The 17580-nt window shown below is 40.8% G+C and overlaps 1 long non-coding RNA gene across 1 annotated transcript; it reads left to right on the plus strand.

The window, feature by feature from the left end:
- The first annotated feature begins 391 nt into the window (after positions 1-391).
- On the plus strand, positions 392-6266 carry LOC138739876 (uncharacterized). The gene is made up of 4 exons (XR_011342512.1): positions 392-743; positions 4356-4420; positions 5045-5167; positions 5765-6266. It is a non-coding gene; the product is annotated as an uncharacterized lncRNA (long non-coding RNA).
- Positions 6267-17580: the final 11314 nt, after the last annotated feature.

Consider the following 17580-nt stretch of genomic DNA (forward strand, 5'->3'; position numbering starts at 1 on the left):
TTATCTTTCCATGTAATCGCAATAGATTTCCACGCTACCACCAATGCCAAATGGACAAACGGCATCTGAAACTTATCCAACCCTAAACCAGTAACTAAAGATGTAGTATAATCCAACAAAACAATTAATGGATCCAATGGTAATTTAATCTTAAATAATTCTTCCAAAAAATTTTTATTTTTTTTCCAAAATGGTTGAACTTCATCACAAGACCAAACTGCATGTAAAAACATTCCAGTATGAAATCCACATCAAAAACATAAATCTGCATTACTAAAGCCATATGTTTTTAACTTCTCAGGAGTCAAATATAACTGATGTAAAATATTATAATTGACTAAACTACATCTTACTGTGACAGAGTATCTAGAGGTGGTTTGGGAGGAATTGTTAGAGCAGCTTGCACATACACATTTTAAAACAGAATTTTTGTAGGACTTTTGCAGAATGCTTTTTGCAGAGAAGCAACAAAGTAACAACATTCGGCAGCTTGCCTGGGAGAGCATGTGATCTTTGCAGGGAGGGCAGAACAGTTTTGCTCTCAGAGAGGAAGGGAGTGAAACAGAGAGGAGAGATGGACAAAGCTGGCAAACTTTTGGAAGGCTGTCTGGTCAAAGAAGAAGACTAGCTGTCTGAGGTGACCCGAAGAACCCTGAAGGGGGCAAGTTTCATCAGCAAAACTGATTGGAAAGGAATCAGGTGTGGATGTCCAGGAACAAAACCAGCAAGAACCCTCCTGAGTGGTAACCCTTTGCCTGTTAAGCACCAAAGACTGGTGAACTTTGTTAACGCTAACTTTTGTGCACAGAACAAGAGTTGTCTGCAACCAGTGAGATTGGACTGTGATCCAAAGAACTTTTCTAATCTTAAATATACATTACACACACCTGTGCTTAGTATTATTTAGAAGGGGGGTTAAGTAGGTTAGGTAGGTTAAGTAAGTAGGTTAAGTAATAAGTTAAAGTTTAATTCTATTTTCTTGTTCAATTATAATTAAAAACTACTTTTGGTGAAGTAACCCTGTGTTGTGGTGAATATCTATAGCTGCTGGTTTTTGGGGTCCTCTGGACTCCGCAACATTACATTAAGTAATTTAGTCACATTATCTTGACATGTAACTTCCCATTCCTCCAGAGATATATCGAAAGATAAATCTTCCCATTTAATTCTAGATTTACTTAAACCTGATTTATTCATCTTATCTTGTAACAATGCATACATTTCTGAAATAAATCCCTTTTTTAATGTATCAAAAATTAAAAGCTCAAACTTAGTTAATTTAGGTAGCATAATTTATCTTCCAAAATTATCTATCATCAAAGCTCACACTTGGTAATATACAAATAGAGAATTAGATGGTATCCCAAATTTCTCCCTAAGTCCTAGTTAAAGACTCCTATCTGATTGAACTTTTAAATTTCTCATTATTTCAGACTTCCAGAAGTATAGTTTAATAAAGAGCAAACCTGACTCAAAGGATGGATCTCAATCAAAATACAGGATAATAACATATAAATTTTTTTAGCGGTTAGCTCAATGCAGTAACAGCACCCGCGATTGGGAACAGGGTTCGAATCCTGCACTGCCTGTAAGGAGCATGTATGTTCTCCCTGTATCTGCGTAGGTTTCCTCTGTGCACTCCAGTTTCCTCCCACCATTCAAAATGTACTGGGGTGGGGGGGGTTGCAGGTCAATTAGGCGTAATTGGGTGGCACGGGCTCATGGGATGAAAGGGCCTGTTACCGTGCTGTATGTATTTCTAAATTAAGAAGCTAACAGACACTGGAGAACTTAAAAAAAATGCCAAAAATGCATGCTGGGGATACCCAGCGGGTTAAGCAGCATCTGTGGAACATAGGAACATAGGAAGTAGGAACAGGAGTAGGCCAAAAATGGCTCATCAAGCCTGCTCCGCCATTCAATACGATCATGGCTGATCTAATTTATGACCTAACTCCATCTACCTGCCTTCTCCCCATATCCCCTAATTCCTCTATCATGTAAAAATTTATCTAACCGAATTTTAAATATGTTTAATGAGGCAGCCTCAACCACTTCCCTGGTTAGAGAATTCCAAACATTCACTACTCTCTGGGAAAAACTATTTTTCCTCATCTCTGTCCTAAATCTACTCCTCCGAATCTTGAGACTGGGTCCTCTCATTTTAGTTTCCCCAGCCAGCTCAAAAAACCTTCCTACATCTATCCTATCCATACCCTTCATAATTCTATATGTTTCTAAAAGTAATAAACTGTCAGTGTTTCCGACCCAGTGTTTCCTGCAGGAAGTCACAGGCTGGAAACGTTGACTTCCCTATTGCTCTCCATGGATGGTGCGTGACCTGCTGAGTTCCTCCTGAAATTATTGTTTTGTGTAAGGTTAACTGGTGAAAGGAGTAATGATGCAGCATTAAAGTTAATAAAAAAGCATGTCTGTATATCATAGCAGACAAATAAAAATCTGAAATTAAAGAGAAGAGATAAAAAAATAAAGCTAAGAAAGCTGGAAATGAGGGCTGCAAGAATCACTAATGGTCTATACTGCAGGGGTCATGGTGGAGCCAGAAGGTTCGATGTTCCTTCAACTTACTGGAACAATGAAGGGGGGGTCAAAGACTGAAAGGTCAGAGTAGGATTGGGTTGTAGAATTAAAGTCTTCTTTTTCCTCCCTCCTTCCCACTTCCCTTGCATTTTCAGATTTGCTTTGCTTCCGACTTACCTCAGTGTTGATAAACTTCCATTGACCTGCGGTGCAGACACAAGTCCCTACTCAGCCTGCCCAGCTGAGCATGTATTCCTTGTCAATTTCAGATTTCCAACATGCTCAGGAAGTTACAGCATTAGATGAGGATTTAAACGATGGAACTAAATGTTATAGAGATGCCCCATCTCTTTGAGAGTCCATCACCTTGAATCATAGTTTTGGTATCAATCCACAGGCAGAAAAGTGCTTCTTTAATCCATTTCATCTGGCCTTTTATTGGATACTCAAATTGACAGACCATCTGAATGCTCAAGCTTCTTGGATCTAAAACTGATCTTGCACTGAAAAGACATTTATAATTACTCTGATGGCAAGTAAAATACAAACACAATAGGATTTTCAAAGCGCATTATGGTGTTTTAAAATGGTATCTGTAGATTCAGCTTCTAAAAGAAGAATCATTAATGACTCAGGCCTTCTGCTTAATTGCCACTTAATGGCACTTAATATTATAAAATATTGGGTATAACATTATTATCAGACTTGAAAATATAGCACAAGTACTTCCTTCCCCTTGGCAATCATCCTTTCATATATTCTTGATAAATTACCCTCATAAAATAAAGCCAGGAGTCTATAAAATAGTACAGTATTTCCAACCTGAATTATTATACCCAGCTGAAGTCCTTTAAAATATAGGGGAAAGTATGTGTTCAGCTGTTGGAGTCAGTTTGTGATATGCATCAAATTGGCAGCAATTTTCAGACCCCCTGGATATTGAAGGAAGTATAAGCTCAGATTCAAATCCTTTCGGAAATTGCCAGTTTGATAAAATAGCTGCACAGGAAATCAGTCTGATTTAATATTTTGTTGTTTAATGTTTGGCCAGCAAGTTGACGGAACTGTGAGAGGATGCTGATGTAGGCTAAACTGGCAAACATTCCTCTGAACAAATTGTATATTATATATTTTGAGTCATGTTTTGTTCAGAGAGGGGACAAGAAAAATAACTCCCATCTGAAACCTATTGTCCATCCAGACTGGCTTTAAAAACTGGTCTTACTAATCTTACCAAGTACATAAACGTAGAATAAAACATTAAATGAAGCTGGACCTAACTTAAACAGAGTGAGTGGGCATTCAACCTGTGAATGTGTGTATTAACTCCAGTGCATTACAATGACATTCACTGCAAGCCGTAAAGGAATCATCGACTGCCTACTTCATGCATAGAGGTCTCCAGGGCTTTGGCTGTTATGTCCTATGGAACTGGTATATTCCTTTTTCTTCCAATTTCCTCTACAGAAGCCTCCAGGGTTTGTTTGGAGAATCTCAGGCATACACAATGATTGTGTTTTGTTTCGTCTCATCACACCGAGAGTTTTCAGAGTCTTCAAGATTTACAGGGTCTTCTCAAAGTGCTGGATGAAATCACGGCAGACCTGCACTCATCACTTCCTTTGGCCAAAATGTCCAATTCTTATCGTAAATTGTGCTGATTTCTTGCATGTTGAACCTGAATGGGAATTAATGTATCTCAGTGACATTTGACCAAGCGATGTCACCCATTTCTTTTCTGCTGTGTTTAGTATATCGGTTAAGCGATATTTCCCTCCAACCAACTCCCTCTTCCTTTCTTTTGATTCAATAAGGGAAGATTAACAAGAGGCCACGTCTGGATGCTCTGCAAGGCCAGAACTGGTTGAGATAATGGAAGGTACTTACTATGACGGACGATAAAATTTACCAGCTAAAGCAGGAAGCATTGACTTCGTTCCAACAGCTGGTCATTGCTTAATGGCCCAGTGACACTCCTAGATATTGTAAGATGAAGTGAATCAATGACAAACAGATACTTTACCCAGATTGAGTCCCAGTTCAGAAGGTACATAAGAGGTTGAAGAGAAGTGGGAGTGAGTTCTGAGCATGGGAGAGCAATAGATAAGGCAAAAATTCAAAGGTGAGTATGGGATTTATCTCCACGAGTCCTAATCTAGTGCTGTTTTCAGAGCAATGACTAAACTGCTGAATGGTCTCACCCACTAATACCACAAGAGAAGCAATAGTCAAAGATAAGTGAACCTTAAGTCACCAATAGTTTGCAATATAATAATAAAGTAATAACGAATGAAACAATATTAATGAAGAAACTGCCCGTCAGCACCTTACTTCTTCAGGAGTTTGTGGAGGTTTGGTATGTCACTGCAAACCATGGCAAACTTGTACAGATGTAGTGGAAAGTGTGCGTCTGGCTGCAACACAGCCTGGGATGGGGGTACTAATACTTCTGAAGGAAAAAAAACCCTGCAAATGGTAATAGACACAATCCTGTTCATCACAGGCAAAACTCTCCCCACCATTGAGAAAATCTACATTGAACGCCGGCATTGAAGAGCAGAGTAATCATCAAGGATCGGCAGCTCCCAGCCCTCGCTCTGCCCTCGCTGCTGCCATCAGGAAGGAGGTACGGGTCCCAGCAGACTTGTACCCTTCAACCATCAGACTCCTGAACAACAGAGTCATTCGGAAACTCATTTGAGGATTCTTACTTTGCTCATTATCTATTACTGAACAGTTATATTTCTTTCCTTTCTTTACATTTCTTTCTTTGAGTACAGTTTACAGTTATCGGTCATTTGAAATTCTGCCTGGACCACAGGAATAAAAAGCTCAGGGTTGTATGGGATCTGTGTAGTCTGGCAATAAATTTTAATTTTGACTTTGACTAGTGATATGATCACCACACTTAAAATGTGGATGAATTACATGATTTGGTCTATGTGACCACCTAGACTAACTTTAGTACCTTGGGGAGACACCTGACTTTTGTTTTCAGATATTTTCTCCTATATTAGCATTGGTCTTTTATCCACATTCTTTTTAACTCACAGGAAATCATGCTGATTATTAGTGAGTTGGGATGTTATAAATTATGACTAAGAAACATTCTGTGGGCAGCCTCACTTGACCAGGCATTCCTTCTCCATCCATTTGCTGGGCTTATGTTTGTGTTATCAAAAACTAAGAGGTTAATTATTCATAGATTTTTTTTTTAATGAAGGCTCGCCAGCGGCTATACTTTGTGAAGTGTTTGAAGAGATTCAGTATGTCACCGAAGACTCTCGTAAACTTCTACAGGTGGACCGAGGAGAGCATTCTGGTATAGAGGCGCCAACTCTCAGGACAAGAATAAACTCCAGATGCTTGTTAACTCAGCCGGCGACATCACAGGCATCAGACTTTACTCCATCAAGGTCATCTACCTGAGGCGGGGTCTTAAAAATGCAGCCTCTATTGTCAAAGACCCCCCACCACCAGGCCATGCCCTCTTCACTCTGCTACAATCGGGAAAAGGTCTAGGAGCCTGAAGACGAGCGCTCAGCGGCACCTGGACAGCTTCTTCCCCACTGCCCTCAGATTCCAGAATGATCAATAAACCAAAGACACTGCCTGACATTTCATGCACTGTTAATATTATTTTGTTTTTATAGTAACATCATAATATGAAGCACTATGGTGCTTCCACAAAACACTGAAATTCATGACTTGTTCATGATAATAAATCCTGATTCTGATTGTTAAAGCAACATTACATATTTCTTTCTTTTAAAAATGTTTAAATGGTTTGTGATATTGCACAACACCATTTTAAAAACCAGCCTTACTTGTGTCTTATCCTAATGTTTTATTAACAGTGAGCACATTTGAACAGCTCACAGCTGCCAACATTCAGACACACAGCTGCAAATATGACCAGGTCTTAAATGTGTATGCCCTCTCACCAGCACTCTTCCAGCAACTGGAAAGTGCTATTTATTTCCAAAACAAAAAGATAAAATTCTAGAAGATCATGTAACATATCCAGGGGTGAGAATATAAAGACCATTTAGGCCCGTAACTCTTCCTCAGAATTAAATAGTTAAAAAACAGAAGGGTATTAAGCTGGACATTTGGAGAGAACTGGGGAATATCAGGGGCAGCTAAAGGTTTTAAGATAACAGCTATTTTATAAGTTGCAGCTTGAAACAGCAAAAACTATTTGAAGAAGAGAGTTGTAGTCACATTGGTGGAGAGTTTTTTTAAAAGTTAGTTATCTGAAATTGTTAAACAAATTATCAAGGGTCTCTCACTTATTCAGATGGAAGATGAGATGTTTCCTATTTCATTAGTTTCTTTGGAGCAAGGTATATGGTTGGTGATAGAGGTCAGAGTGGGAGTGAGATGGAAAATGAAAGTGACAGGTAACTGCAAGCTTAGAGCCGCCCTTTGTGAACTGAATAGAAGTGATTGGCAAACTTGTTGCAGGAGTATTCAGTAGAGAGAAATGGGCATTGGAAGGCAGTTTTAGCTGCAGGACGTGTTTGAAGATGCGAGAACTGACAGGGAAGGTGGTAGAAGCAGATGCAATGGTGATATTTGAGAGGTATTTAGACAGATACGTGAATAAAGGGAAAGAAATTATGTGCAGGTGGATGAGATTGGTTTAGATTGGCAATCATGGTTGGTGAGGCATTGTGGGCTGAAGGTCATCGAACGCTAAAGGACAGAAAGCAGGTCATTTATCCCTTCTAGTCTGTCCTGGCCATCATTTCACTTGTCCCACTGACCTACTCCCATTCCATAATCCTCCAGACCTCTCCCATCCATGTATCTATCCAATTTATTCTTAAAACACAAGATCGAGTCCACATTCACCACATCAGATGGCAGATCATTCCACACTCCCACCTCTCTCTGGATGAAGAACTTCCCCCTAATATTCCCCCTAAAGCATTTCCCCTTTCAGCTTAAAATATGACCTCTCGTATTTATCCCCCAATCTAAGTGGAAAAAGCCTACTTGCATCCATTCTGTCTATATCTCTCTTAATTTTGTAAACCTCTGTCAAATCTCCCCTCATTCTTCTATGTGCCAAGGAATAAAGTCCTAACCTGTTTAATCTTTCCCTGTAACTCAACTCCTGAAGACCTGGCAATGTCCTAGTAAATCTTCTCTGCACTTTTTCAATCTTATTGATATCCTTTCTGTCGTTTGGTGCCCAGAACTGCATACAATATTCCAAATTTGGCCTCATCAATGTCTTAAACAACTTCAACATACCATTCCAAATCCTAACCTCAATACTTTGATTTATAAAGGATAAGATGCCAAAAGCTTTCTTTACAACCCTGTCCACCTGCAACACTACCTTCAGGGAACAATGTATCTGTATTCCTAGATCTTCTGCTCCTCTATCATTTATTGAGTATATCTGACCTGGGTGTGCCCTTCCAAAATACACCACCTCACACTTGTCTGCATTAAACACCATCTGCAATTTTTTGGCCCATTCTCCAAATTGTTCCAGATCCTTCTGCAAACTTTGAAAATTTTCCTTGCTGTCCACAAGCCCTCCTATCTTTACGTCATCATCAAACTTGCTGATCCAATTTACCACATTATCATCCAGATCATTGATGTGGACAACAAACAGCAATGGTCCCAACACAGATCCCTGAGACACACCACTAGTTACAGGCCTCCAGTCTCAGAAGCAACCATCCACTACCACTCTCTGTTTTCTCCCACACATCCAATTCCTTAACCTGTCTGACTAACCTCCCATGTGGGACCTTGTCAAAGGTTTTACCAAAATCCATGTAGATAACATCCACAGTCTTTCCTTCATTGACTTTCTTAGTAATCTCGAAAAACTAAAAAATTTGCTAAACACGATCTACCACGCACAAAGCCATGCCAACTGTCCTTAATCTGCTCTTGACTGTCCAAATACCTATATATCCTATCAGAGCTCCTTCCAATGATTTACCTATTACTGACGACAGTCTCACTAGCCTATAATTTCCTGGCTTATTTTTGGGTCCTTTATTAAACAACAGGATAACATGAGCTACCCTCCAATCCTCTGGCGTCACACCCGTGGCGAAGGACATTTAGAATATATCAGCCAGGGCCTCTGAAATTTCTACAAAAGGCTGGGCAAGATGCTTATGAATCAGCCAGGCATGTTATATCTAACAAGTTCAAAGGGCACATCCTGTTTGATAGAGCAGGTAGTGCCAAATATTCAATAGTCGGCAGTGGGAGGGGGGTGGGTTTTTTAAACTATGTCAGTGCTTATTTGTACTTTTTATTATTTTATCACAAGAGACACATTATATATATATATATATATATATATATATATATATATGCTTATTGTTGATGAATATTTTGTGCTTTCAATGCTCTAAAGGCTCAGTTGTCAGTGAAACCAATAAGAATGTAGAGAAATGTGCAGGGGGGGGGGATGGGGTAGAAATAAGGAAAGAGGAAGAGGTCGAACCAGGGAAAATTGTAACATTCGACAGACATTTAGACATGGCTAGGAAGGTTTTCAAGGGATATGGGCTGAACACAGGCAAATGGGTCCAGCTTAGTTAGCTTGGAGAGGTATGGCACAATCTTATTGAAAGATGGGGCAGGTTTGATGGGATTGTGGCCCAATTCTGCTCCTATTTTCTAGTGCTATATCTCTATATTTCACTGCTATGTTAAGATTGTGCCTGATCGATGTTCCCTTCAGCTCCTCTTTTGTGCCAATTCCTCATAGCCCTGCAATCTATCAAAGTTTATCTGCATCTATCTGTCCATCTTGTGGTTCTCAACCTTTTCTCCCCTACTTGCACACCACCATAAGTAATCCCTTACTACCCACAGAACATGTATGATGTCCTATTTAAATTGTCAGGATCAGCTTTACTGAATGAATGGCATCATGTCCACACAATTTAGGAATGGGTGAGAGATGAAGGAACATTTATTACTGGTGAGATAGGGAGTTCTACACCATAGAAAAATGCCCCTCAGCCATACCTCTCCAAGCTAACTAAACTGGACCCATTTGCCTGTGTTCAGCCCATATCTCTTGAAAACCTTCCTAGCCATGTACCTGTCTAAATGTTTGTTGAATGTTACAATATATTGAGGTTTTTCTACCTCTCTGTTTCGCCATTTCCAGTTCAGTTTTCCCCAAATCATTCTTACACATTCCTTTGGTTCATTTGTTTCATATTATTCATTCCACTGTGCAATATTAGGCAGTCCATAATGTGGTTTACTTACAAAAAAAGAACTATATCCAAGTCATTCCGCAGCCCCCTGAGTCCCTTTTTATGCACTAGAGTCTTCATAGTGTAGAATGTCATGCAAGATTGGCCATAGTATATTAGGACAAGTGTGGGTTGGGTCAAGATTGCAACTAGTTCCATTGACAATCAATTTGGGGCATCTCTTCAGCCTAACATTACCTGTATTGGCATTTCAGACTTATCATCTCACCTGTGTCTTTGCGAACCTCCAAATTCTATTAGCTATAATCTCTTCTTGTCTAATATATATTCACGTGGATGTTTGTAAAGAAATTTTCAGTAATCTTCACATTCCATCCCCCCGTGGAAAATTCTAGTTCACTTCCCTTCAGTGAAAGTTAGATCTACAGCCCAGTAACAGGCCCTTTCGACCCACAAGTCCATGCCGCTCAATCATACCCAATTGACCTACAACACCAGTTCGTTTTTGAGCTGTGGTCAGAAACTGGAGGGCACTCCCCGGGGAAAACCCATGCAGACACGGGGACAATGTAGAGACTCCTTACCCACAGTGCAGGATTCGTATCCAGGTCTGGTCTCAATCACTGGCGCTGTAAAAGCGATGCACTAACTGTGGCGCCATCTACGTCTGAGATTGATCAGGAAGTTTTACCTGCTTCTGAATGCAGCGACTGGCATATTTTCATGGTGGAAGTCATCAGACTCTTCAAAGGTAGCCGTGATTTAAATTTAATTTTTCTCTGCCTGTGTTATGTGTGACATAAACAAAAATTAAGTACTGGAATTGGGATGCCATTTTACATCTGTCATCAGCTCTGATCATCTACCTATAGGAAAATACGATGTTAAAATGGAAAGGGTGCAACTAAGATTCACACAAATATTACAAGGACTGGGCAACTTGAGTACTAAGATGAGGCTTGGGACATTTTTCCGTGGAGTATAGAAGGCTGATGGGTAACCTTACAGAGTTTGTGGGAGTCAACAATCAGTTACAAAGACATAGTCTTTTTCTTTTTTTTTTTTTTTTTTTTAAATTTTTTTATTTTTCACACCATAAATCACATTAGCCATGATATACACTATTTCTTTTCACACATATACAGTGACTTTTTCTCCCCCCCCCCCTTTCCTCCCAAACCACCCCCCCACCCCCCCCTCTCATCCATTTTAGGTATACAATCTAGGTTGCATTAAGCCAGTCAGACAATGTTGTCATTCAACAAAATTACACCAGAAATTCTACTGAGTCCATTCTTTTCTTTCCTTCTCCTTCCATCAACTTAGGTAATGTTTGTCCCCGGTATGTTTTCGCTATTGTATTTAATGTAAGGCTCCTATACTTGTTCGAATATTTCAATATTATTTCTTAACCAATATGTTATTTTTTCTAATGGAATACATTTATTCATTTAAATTTGGTAGTTTCTTCCTTTTAATTTGGTTATGTATTCCATTAATATTTAGACATATAGTTCAGCGTAGCCCTTTTATATTTTGTTTATCTTCTCTTTCCGTTTTTCCATCATTACCTTTCCTCCTTTTCCATTTCTGTTTTCTTATTTTCAACTCTTTATAAGAGTTTATAAGACATTCCTACAACATCTAACATTTTCCTTATTCTCCTATTTCTATCTTATTTATCCCCAATCTCCCCTTCACCTCCTGAGTTGTCCTTTATCCCTTGTCGGACAACCACATCTCCCCTCTCCATTTGGATTTGCGAATCCACTCGCAAGCGTCAACTGATTTTGCAGTGACCGCTATTTCCCCCCACCCCGCCTCCCCCAGAAAAGATTTCACTTTTCATATGTCACAAAGGTCCCTCTTTTAATTCCCTCCTTATTCTCTCTATTCCATTACCTTCCCTTATTAATTCTTGTCTATACTATCTATATTTTCCTCTAAGTACAGATACATTCATGTATGCTCATTGTCTCTATTCACTCTTATACCTCTTTACCTGCATACATATCAATCGTGATCATTTTTACTCTCATTACCCGTCTTCATCCCTCAGTCTATTTTTGTCTTTACCCACATACATATCAGTCGTGATCATTTTAACTCTCATTACCCGTCTTCCTCCCTCAGTCTATTTTTGTAATTGTTCTGCAAATTTTCGTGCTTCTTCTGGATCCGAGAATAGTCTGTTTTGCTGTCCTGGAATAAATATTTTCAATACCGCTGGATGCTTTAGTATAAATTTATACCCTTTCTTCCATAAAATCGCCTTTGCTGTATTGAACTCTTTTCTCTTCTTTAGGAGTTCAAAACTTATATCTGGATAAATGAAGATTTTTTGCCCTTTATACTCCAGTGGTTTGTTGCCCTCTTTTACTTTTTCCATTGTCTTCTCCAGTACCTTTTCTCTTGTAGTATATCTTAGGAATTTTACTACAATAGATCTTGGTTTTTGTTGTGGTTGTGGTTTAGAGGCCAATACTCTATGTGCCCTTTCTATTTCCATTTCATGCTGTAGTTCTGGACATCCTAGGGTCTTAGGGATCCACTCTTTTATAAACTCCCTCATATTCTTGCCTTCTTCATCTTCCTTAAGGCCCACTATCTTTATGTTATTTCTTCTGTTATGGTTTTCCATTGTATCTATTTTTTGAGCTAGTAGTTCTTGTGTCTCTTTAGTTTTTTTATTAGATTTCTCCAATTTCTTTTTTAAGTCTTCTACCTCCATTTCTGCTGCTACTGCCCGCTCTTCCATCTTGTCCATTTTTTTTCCCATTTCTGTTAAGGTCATCTCCATTTTAATTATTTTCTCCTCTGTGTTGTTTATTCTTTTTCTTAAATCCTTAAATTCCTGTGTTTGCCATTCTTTAAATGATTCCATGTATCCTCTAATAAGAGCAAGTATATCCTTTACCTTGCCTCTCTTTTCTTCTTCTATTTCACCATACTCTTCCTCTTCTTCTTCCTCTGGGTTGACCATCTGTTGTTTCTTTGTTGCCCTTTCCTCCTCTTCTATCTTGTTTCTATTGTCTTCTGTGGTCTCTTCTTGCTGCAGGTGTTCTGCAGCTGTCGTTGCCGGCTGTGGAGATCGACTCCCCAGCTGGTCCCCCCTCCCGTCGGTGTGTTTTTTTTCATTCGCATCGCGCATGCGCGAAGTTTCGCGCATGCGCGGTTGCGCACTTTTGCTCGGCTCTGCGAGCCATTTTTGTAGTCCATTATTTACCGACCTGAGGGAGCGGGTTTCTCTCTCCGCAGCGGGCCTCTTCGGACAGGTAAGGCCTTCACCTTTTTCCTCCTTTGTCTTCTCTTCCTCTCTTCTTACCATTGCTTTCGACTTTTCTTTTTTTGTCGCCATCTTCTTTCCACCTTTATACTCACTTTTCTGTAACTTTTATTTCTGTGCCTTTGTGTTTTCTCTTGTTTTTCCCGACTTTTCTGGAGAGGGCTGGCGTTCACCGTCCGGCCACTACTCCATCACGTGACTCCTCCCGACATAGTCTTTTTCCATGGAAGGAGAATCTAAAACCAGAAGCTATGAGGTGAGAGGGGAAAAATTCAAAAGCCATCTGAGGAGAAACATTTTTAACAGAGGGTAGGTAGGTAACTGGAATGAGCTGCCTGAGGAAGTCGTAGAGACCTGTAAAACTACAACATTTAAAAAATATTCGACAGAAGGTCAGCATCAGGGATTACTCTCCCAGTCTGGCTCACTAGTCCTGGTCCAGTCATTCTCAAGAAGCTCGTGAGGAGAAGCACATGGTGGAAAGGGTGAAATTGCTCCATGCCAACCCCACGTACGCCTACGTGGAGTACCCGAATGGCAGGGAGGACACTATCTCCATCATGGATCTTGCACATGCTGGAACCGAGGATCCATTGCCTCAGGTGCCCCATGAGCTACCAAGCTCTTTTTCCCCACCATTGCCCAGGACCTCAGGGGACCTGGTTCAGGAGGAGAGTGAGCCCCTCCTCAATCATAGAACCGGAGCTCCAGCCTGCTACCCTTCCATCACAGGTGAACCAGGAGACTCAAAGACCCCAAGGCCCCAGGTGCTAATGCGCTCCACCAGGATCTCCAGACCCCAGGACCACCTGAATCTGTAAATAATATTGTAAATATTCCTCTTCTGTGTCTATTACCGGCTTCCAATCCTTGTTCTCTTCATCCACAGACCCTTATTTCTGAAGGAAGGGGTGAATGTAGTGAACCGGGATTCACTAGAAGTGTCCTGTACTGACGACTGGTCCCACCTCCCAGCTCCTCCCCCTGGGGACCCATATATAACCCTGGTTTCCCGCCTAAACCTTGAACCCCTCTGAAGCTTGTTCATGAACTCTACCTGTGTTGTCAGCTAATAAAAGCGTTAGTCTCCCTCCGGTCGAGTGTGAGCTTTTATGTACGCTATACGGAGCTAGGAAGAATTTATGGGTCAAACCTGGCAAGTGAAGCTAGCTTAGTTGGTGTGGCCAAGATGAGCTTAAGAGACTATCTTCATGCTGTAAAATTCTGACTCTAAATTTTAAAAAGCTCCCAATTACTTATAACACCAAATGTAAATACAATATATCTTTTTTTTTAAATTTCAAATCTCTGAGCAAACGTTTTGCTAAACCAACTCGTTATCACTTTCCAAGCTCATGATTTTACCTTTGTAAATATACCTGATGGGAATGCACCAAATCCTTCATGGACAGGAACGAAGGTCAAAGTTGAACCCAGGTCACCAGAGATGTGAGATGTTTGCAACATCTGCACTGCCTCTATGCACAAGGAGACCCAGATTCTCTGAACCTTGGCACTCTGTTATTTCTCATCCCATCATTTCTACATGTTTCTGCCAAAATGGACAAATTTCCACATTATGCTCTGTTTGCCAGATGTTTTCCCACTCATCTAACTATCTATATCCTTTTGTAGCCTCCTCAGGTTCTCTCCGCATTTCACTTTCCTCTGTGTCTTTGTGCCATTAGCAACTTTCAGTGCCTTCATGTGTGTCATTTAGACAACACGTAAAATTTGAGCCCCCAGAAATATTTCCCATCGAATGTCATTCAAATAAATTGGATCAGCAAGTTTGCAGATGACACTAAGATTGGAGGTGTTGTAGGCAGCGGAGAAGGTTTTCAAAGCTTGCAGAGGGATCTGGACCAGCTGGAACAATGGGCTGGAAAATGGCCGATGGAATTTAATGAAGACAAGTGTGAGGTGTTGCATTTTGGAAGGACCAACCAAGAAAGGATGTATACAGTAAATGGTATGACTCTGAGGAGTGTGGTAGAACAGAGGGATCTGGGAAAACAGATGCATAATTCCCCGAAAGTAAAACAAAATGGTGATGCAGTCCCAGGAGAGCAGGGAGTGGAGTCACAGCACTCCTGTGGGGTCCAACCGCCTAGTTCAACTGCTATCAGCTCTGTACAGGCTTTGAATGGCCTGTTAAAGTAGCCAACAGTGATTTATTTTAAAATCCCGCAATCTGGAGATCTGGATCCAAGATTGTGGTGCCTATGATAGACAGCAGCCATGAGAGGTTCCAGGGAAATGAAAGTCTGGTGCAGGGCACTAGAAAATGGGGAGACCACCCTCCCACCAGTCTGAGAAGTAGAAGCAGAAGAAACTACCCATGGGATGGTGACTACGGCGGTGGGACGGTGACCACGGCAATGGAGCAATGAGGGGCTCCGTGTCTGAAGGACAAACACTGGCAGCGGGCTGTTGGTGGCTTGAGATGAGGAACCCAAAGAGGCTGCGGGCTGCTGGAGACTGTGGCCAAGGGACTTGTGCCAGGCTGCGGACTGCTGGAGACTGCCTTGAAAATGGCTGAAGGGGTACCAGGTATCGGAACCGGGATGCAAGAGAGTGCTGAGGCGTCGGAGGTTCAGATCTGGAGCTTGGACTGCAGATGGTTTGGACTGGACTCTATGGCTGCAGAGGTTGCGGGAGCATGAGAGGCAAATCTACGGACACTTGATAACTCTGGGAGGACTCTCTTTTGCTTCGCTTTCTCTGGCAGTAAGGGGAGCTTCAGTCAATTTCTGCCAGTGGCTAAACTGTCTGCCTTACAGCAGGCAAAAGAAAATTTGTGTAATAATATGACACTGTTTTATTACATGACAATAAATTAAATCTTGATTTTGATCTCATGATCCTGAAAGTGACATCGCAGGTGGATAATGTTGTAAAGAGAACTTTTGGTATATTGACCTTCATAAAATCAAAGTTTTGAGTACAGGAGTTAAAGTTATATAAGACATTGGTGAGGCAAACTTTGGAGAATTGTGGTCACCAAACTACAGGAAAGATCTCAATGAGATAGAAAGGGTGCAGAGAAGATTTACTAGGATGTTGCCCGGACTTCAGGAACTGACTTACTGGGAAAGGTTAAACAAGTTAGGACTTTATTCCCTGGAGCGTAGAAGAATGAGGGGAGATTTGATTGAATGAAGAGGGTAGACAGTCTAAATATAGATAAGCTTTTTTCCACTGAGGGTCAGTGAGGTACACACCAGAGGACATGGGTTAAAAGTTAAAAGGGGAAATGTTTAGGGGGAACATTTGGGGAACTTCTTTACACAGAGAGTGGTAGGAATGTGGAACCAGCTCCCAGCTGAGCTGGTGAATGTGGGCTCAATTGGAACACTTAAGAAGAATTTGGACCGGTACATGGATGGGAGAAATATGAAGGGCTATGGTCTGGGTGCAGGTCAGTGGGACTAGGCACAAAAAAATGGTTCACAACAGACTAGAAGGGCTGAAGGGGCCTGTTTCCGTGCTGTAATGTTCGATGGTTCTATGTTATCAACCAGTAAAAGACCCATTGTTGTCCACTGTCAGCATGCTGTTATACTGTGTCTTCTGAAAATGTAAACATTGTATATCAAATGTTCTCTCTTTATAGAACACCAATAAATTGGCCAAACATAATTTCCCTCTCTCCTACCCAGACTGAGTTTGCTTTATTCAGCTTTAATTTTCAAAGTACCCTACCACAACAAACATACTCATTCTGGGTCGTGATCTTTCAGGGAACCACTGGCTATCTCATCCTTGTGAGTTTCACTCATATGTTGCCTAGATTGGAGGAGTTCAGTTAAATTTAAAATTAAAAATTTAAATTTATTATTTTTAATTTAGTCATACAGCACAGTAACAGGCCCTTTCGGCCCCCGAGTCCATGCAGCCCAATCACACCCAATTAGCCTACAACCCCGGTACATTTTGAATGGTGGGAGGAAACCGGAGCCCCCAGGGAAAACCAGGAAAAACATACAAACTCCTTACACACATCGCGGGATTCAAACCCCAGTCCTAATCGCTGGTGCTGTAATGGGATTGCGCTAACCGCTACGCCAACCATACCATCCGCTAGTTATGGAGAGAGATTGGATAGGCTGGTGTTGTTTGCTCTGGAGTGAAGGAGGCTGAAGCGTAACCTGATAGAAGTAGATTTGATTTCAGCTTTATTGTCAGAGTACATACATGACATCACATACAACCCCGAGATTCTTCATTCCTGCATGCATGGCAGAATTACTAACAATTGGTAGTGAAAAATGAGAGGCACAGGTAGTCAGAATTTTTTCTCATGGTAGAGGTATGAATAACTATAGTTTTAAGGGGAGGGAAAGGAGTTTGAAAGGGCATTTTAGACAGGATAGCTGCCTGAAGAGGTGGTGGGATTAGATACAATTACTATACATAATGGGCATTAACACAGACATTGAACAATGCTGTTCTAATTTAGGGAAATGGGATTAATGTAGATTTGTGAATAGGTCAGCATGGAAGAACCCATTCTTAAGGCCTAAAACTTTATTAATC

The sequence above is a fragment of the Narcine bancroftii genome, chromosome 7 (genome assembly GCF_036971445.1).
Source record: "Narcine bancroftii isolate sNarBan1 chromosome 7, sNarBan1.hap1, whole genome shotgun sequence".
In the NCBI taxonomy this organism is placed as follows: Eukaryota; Metazoa; Chordata; class Chondrichthyes; order Torpediniformes; family Narcinidae; genus Narcine; species Narcine bancroftii.